The following is a 6,000-nucleotide window of genomic DNA, read 5'->3' as shown; positions in this document are numbered from 1 at the left end:
TACCACTACATACATATTAGAATGGCCAAAATCTGTAATACCGACAAAACCCAATGCCAGTGAGGATATGGAGAAGTAGGAACTCTTATTCACTGCTGGCGGGAATACAAAAGGGGTCAGCTACTTTGAAAGACAGCTGGCGGTTTCTTAGAAACAAAAACAAAAACTAAACATACCTTTTGCCATCCAGCAATCACACTGGTATTTACCCAAAGAGGTTGAAAATTTACGTCCACCCAAACACCTGCATGTGAATGTTTAGAGCACCTTTATTCATAATTGCCAAAACCTGAAGGAACCAAGATGTTTTTCAGTAGTTGAGTGGATAAATACTCCGTAGCACATCCAGACGATGCAGTGTGATTAAGCACTATACAGAAATGAGCTAGGAAGCCATGAAAAGACATGGAGTCACCTTAAACGGGTACTACTGAGGGACAGAAGCCCATCTGAAAAGGCTACATACTGTATAATTCCAGCTATATGACATTCTGGAAAAGGCCAAATCAGGGAGACAATAAAAAAGGTCAGTGGTTACCAGGGGTTGGGGATGCATGAAGGGATAAACAGGCGGAGCACAGAGGATTTTGGGGGCATTGAAAATACTCTGGATGATACTGTAATGATGGGCCCATGTTACTATACATTTCTCTAAAACCACAGAATATACAACACCACGAGTAAACCAGGACATAAACAATGGACTTGGGGTGGTTACGATATGTCAGTGTAGGTTCTTGGATAGTTAACAAATGTCCCACTTTGGTGGGGCATGTTGACAATAGGTGAGGCTGTGCATGCCTGGGGTGGGGAATATGGGAAACCCTGAAGCTTCCTCTCAGTTTTGCAGGGAACCTAAACCTGTCAAATATCTTTTAAAACAACAACAAAAAACTTATGAGAGAGAAGAAGAAAATCACTGGACTTGAGTGACATATTTAGTTTTGCTCCAGCTCAATTCACAAATGACCTGTGTTATGCTAGTCATACTGCTTAACCTTACGGAGATTCATTTATCTTACCTATAAAATAGGGATAATAAAGCCTCATTCAGAGATGTTTGGAATAAATTATATCACAGATGTTTTAGAATCACTTTTGAATTTCAAAAGCAGCACATAAAATTGTGGGACTTCATTTTGAAAGATATAATTAATATATTTCTTAAAGAACCTCCAGTAATCTGTCGCATTTTTAGTGTATCCTATCATCAATATTCCCTGTAATCTTATGAGTGAAGAAGTCTTTTGTAAAATTAGGTAAGAGATACAAGGCAGGAAATGGAAAATATAAATGTCACATTGAATACAAAATACAGGTATGCATAACAATAATATTTTCTCCCCCATAAGATTCATTTGCCAAAAAAAAAAAAAAAGCATGGGGTGGGCAGGATGAAAATCAGTATGTTATGAACTCTATAATTTCTATGTTTTTTTTTTTACACTTGATCATAGCCAAAAGGCCAAGAAGCTGTTCTAAGTTTTTTTTTTAAACTCCAAGTCCAGAACTATTTACCCAGTCCTAAAGTAGACATCTTCACGTTGATGTTTCAAAGCTATTGAGAATGAAACTTCCAAACATAAATTCACCATTGTTTCTGACCCAATCTTTCTCCCAGAACTGCCATTCCCTTGATCTCTCTTTCAGTAAATATATCACTCAATCACTTAAGACAGAAAACAGAACATGAGTTTCTTTCTTCCCTTTCACTCCAAGCTAATCAATCACTAAATTGTATTAATACTGCCACCTAAATATTGCTCAAGTTTGTTGTTCTCTTCTCTCACCTCCCTTACCATGACTCTAAACCTCTTTCATTCCTTACCTATTTTCCTTCAGTAGTCTTTGCTTTGTCTCTTTGGTCCTGTTCTAATTAAAGGGGTCTTCCTAAAATGTAAATCTTAGCCCATGATTCACCTGCTTGTTGTTTCCTATTATTTTCAAAAAAGTGCAAATTCTTTCTTTGCATGGTTTATGAGGAACTTCACGATCTTGTCCTAGTGGACAAGATCCTACTGGATCTTGTCTCTAGTCTTTGTCTTTGTCTTCCATTCCTTCCCACCCATACCTGGACAAAATTACTCCAGTTTACTTCCTTTCGTATCTTAGGATACTGCCATGTTGCTTTGTATCACTCACATGACAATAACTCAGCTGACTTGCTCCATTCATCATGAAGGTCCCTCAGCTTATGTACTGCGTGCTTGCAGCCTTTCCTGACAGCTCAAAATTTAGCTGGGGAGTTTTTCTTCCATGAACAGCTTATCCTGCTGTATTATCATTTGATGCCTATAGTCCCCAATGGCCCCTGAGCTTTGTGAATATAAGGTCCACGCTGACCTGTTCACATTGCATTCTTATCACCTAGACTGGTGCCTAGAGCATACACATCAGATTCTCTAAGCACATTTAGTGAAATCAGGACCTTTATGGCTTTAATGAATTTAATTTGATGATCTAAACCTTCTTGGTGAAAGTGTTGTATGCTAGCCAAATAACATCACACATTCTATTCTTCACTTATGTTTAGTTGAAACTCACACTGAATGAATTCCTTACAACTCAGAAGAAATGTTGTGACTTGAGTCCTAGCAAGGGTAACTCCTGACTCTGACCTGACTTGGCTTCTAACACCTGCATCTTTGTTTTCCAAGACAAAGTTGAATCTTGCAATAAACCTTAAGGGGAAGGAGGAACTGAGTTGGGCATGGCTCCTAAAATTCCATTGGAGAAGCACATGTGAAAGAAACCTTTCCTGGGAATTCCTCTGAGCTTCCAATTCTGAACCATGGTGACATTTCATTTCAGATTTCTGAGTAGGCAGCCTGTTTAATAACAAAATAATGTTAGGAAAAAGTCATTAAAGCTTCGTTTGCTGTCCACCTATTTGGGATAACCTGAGAACATTAACTGTTCCAGAAAAGGAATGGAAAACAAACTGAAGGTACTAATTAGCATGAATTATTAATAGAATTTATTAACAAAAATCCCGTCTTATTTTTTTTCTCATTAAGCATTTGTTTTAATGGGTCTTGAAATTTTGTAAAACGATTTTCGGTCAAGTTGTTTCCATCAAAAAAGTACTGATTTTAAAAATTAATAACTTAAAACTCTCTCTCTCTCACACACAGTTCAGAAATCATTTTTCCTTCTGAGGTTTTATGATGCATGGTTATCATTAACCAGTCTTTTCTATCAAGCTTAAATGGCCGATTGACACAAACAGTCCTGAGACCACTCTTCCCCCACTGTTACTATTGGGGTGGCAGGTATTGGAGATAATATGATTTAGCCTTCTGAGCTTTCTGGGAAGACTTGGTGACCTTGCCAGCTCCAGCTGCCTTCTCGTCCACTGCTTTGATGACACCCACAGCAACCATCTGTCTCATGTCACGAACAGCAAAACGGCTCAGAGGAGAGAAACTCTCAAAACACACACAGGGTTGCCAAGAACCATATCAACAATGGCAGGATCATCAGATTTCAAGGACTTAGGGCCATCTTCCAGCTTTTTCCCCAGAATGATGATCAGTCTTCTCCTTCAGCTCAGCAAACTTTCAGGTAATGTGAGCTGTGTGACAACACAGCACAGGTGCCTATCCAGCACTGATTTGGTCTGGATGGTTCAGGATGATCACCCGAGCCATCAAGGCAGCTGTTTCCAATGGTGGCTCATTTTTGCTGTCAGCAGCCATACTGCCATGACAAACATCTTTGACAGATATGTTCTTGACACTGAAGCCCATGTTGTCACCAGGAAAGCGTCATGGTGCCTTTCAACAGATTTTGCTTCAGTTGTAACACTGACTGGAGCAAAGGGCACCACCACGCTGGGTTTGAGAACACCAGTCTCCACTGGGCCCACAGGGACAGTACCGATTTCACCAATTTTGTAGACGTCCTGGAAGGGCAGACACAAGGGCTTGTTGGTTGGATGAGTTGGTGGCAGCATGCAATCCAGAGGTTCAAGCAGTGTGGTTCCACTGGCATTGCCATCTTTATGGGTGGCTTTCCAACCCTTGAACCAAGGCACGTTAGCCCTTGGCTCCAGCAGGTTGTCAGCATTCCAACCAGAAATTGGCACAAATGCTATGTCCAGATTGTAGCCAATTTTCTTAATGTAGGTGCTGATCCCTTAACAATTTCCTCATATCTCTTCTGCTTCAGTATCTCTTCTGTAGGGTGGTTCAGGGAATCCATTTTGTTAACACCAACATGTAGGAGTTTCACAGCCAGGTGTGGAAGCCAGAAGGGCATGCTCACGGGTTTGCTCATTCTTGGAGATACCTGCTTCAAATTCACCAACACCTGCAGCAACAGGCAGAACAGTACAGTCAGCCTCAGATGTGCCTGCAAGCATGTTTTTGATGAAGTCTCTGTGTCCTGGGGCATTGGTGATGGTCACATAATGCTTGCTCGTCTCAAATTTCCACAGGGACATATCAATGGCGATACCATGTCCACTTTCGGCTTCGTCCAGTTTACGCAAGACCCAGGCATGCTTGCAAGGGTTTTTTCTCAGCAGCCTCCTTCTTCAATTTTTTCTATAGTTCCTTTGTCGATCCCACCTCAGTAATAGGTCAGATGACCAGTAGTGATAGACTTGCCTGAATGTATATATCCATGACAAACATGTTGCTTTGAGTCCTTTCCTTTCCCATTTTGGTTTAGGATTAGTGGTGGTTTTTATGTCACCTGTGGTCTGGCAGCAAAGCTGTATGAAAAAGCTCATTTTATTATTTTTAAAAATTTAAATAAACAGATCCCTATGAAAGATGCATAGATAGCATAATTATATTCTGTTCACCTTTATGAAATTTGAAACATTTTTTCTTTCTCTAAAAAGGAAAGCATACTTATTATTATTGTTGTTATTATTGTTATAACACTTTATTTTTAATATCTTTCATAAAGATTGCTTAAAGACTAGAAGAAATTATAAAAAGAGCTTTTAGAAAATAAGATATAAAAGGAAAGGTTAGTAATCTAGCATGGACATATTCTCTGTTAAAGTTAAACTTTGCATTCAAAAATTTTAAAAAATCTTCAGGATTGGTAGGCCACACCAAAGAAGTTTTGAGATCTGAAGAATATAAAAATCGAAAATATTAATTAGAGCAAATCTGAATATATGAAAGGCATTTAGTTTGTCCTGGATAAATGAGAAGAAAATGTCTCAAATTGATTTTTTATTTTTTATTATTTGAGACAGATAGAGCAAGTGTGGAGAAGGGCAGAGGGGGGGAGAGAATCTGAGGCAAACTCCACTCTCAGCCCGGTGCTGGACATGGTCAATCCCATGACCCTAGAATCATGACTGGAGCCAAAATCAAGAGTCTGGCACCCAATCAACTGAACCATCCAAGCACCCCTCCAATTGATTTTTATTTTACTCAGTCCTCTGAACTTTGATACTTAATTCTGAAAGGATGGCCTGACAATCCTTCTGCATATTGGATACAATGCTATCAGAATATCTTCTTCCCTCACCCCTCCTTAAGAAATTACACACCTGCAATATATCCAAGGAAAATAATTTACCCTTTCCCTATTACTCTTGTGTCCTCCGGGTGGTATAGTCTATATAGTGTAGTGCCTTATAGTAACACGTTACAAAATGGGAAGTCACGATTTTTTGTCATTTTTTTTTCTATCTTCTTTGCTACAAGCCATGGAAGACTAACACCGCTAAAAATAATACTTAGCTCAATGAAGGGATCATTACATACTTGTAACAGAAGGTAACTCTGTGGCCAGCCTCTGCCAAGTGAGTCTTAAAATACATACATCCTCCAAATGGTATGTATTTTGAGTAACTACAATTGTATTGCTTCAGGCAAAGTACTTGCAGACCTAAGACCAGACTGGCAGAATGTGCTGAACAATTAACTTTTGTATTAAATTAGAACTACTTTCTTTTAATTTCAGTTGATCGTAAGGCATAAAAGATAAAGAAGTTAAAAATAGCTGAAGGGTGTATGACAGAAAAATAAGTCT

The 6,000-nt window shown here is 39.0% G+C and overlaps 1 pseudogene; it reads right to left on the bottom strand.

Annotated features, from left to right (window-relative positions):
- Positions 1-3,257: 3,257 nt before the first annotated feature.
- Positions 3,258-4,664, bottom strand: LOC109278075 (elongation factor 1-alpha 1-like; annotated as a pseudogene).
- Positions 4,665-6,000: the final 1,336 nt, after the last annotated feature.

The sequence above is a fragment of the Panthera pardus genome, unplaced genomic scaffold (genome assembly GCF_024362965.1).
Source record: "Panthera pardus isolate Hobbes unplaced genomic scaffold, ASM2436296v1 HiC_scaffold_7, whole genome shotgun sequence".
NCBI classification, from domain to species: domain Eukaryota; kingdom Metazoa; phylum Chordata; class Mammalia; order Carnivora; family Felidae; genus Panthera; species Panthera pardus.
The sequence above is the reverse complement of the archived record's forward strand: the minus strand, read 5'-3'. Positions and strand labels throughout refer to the sequence as shown.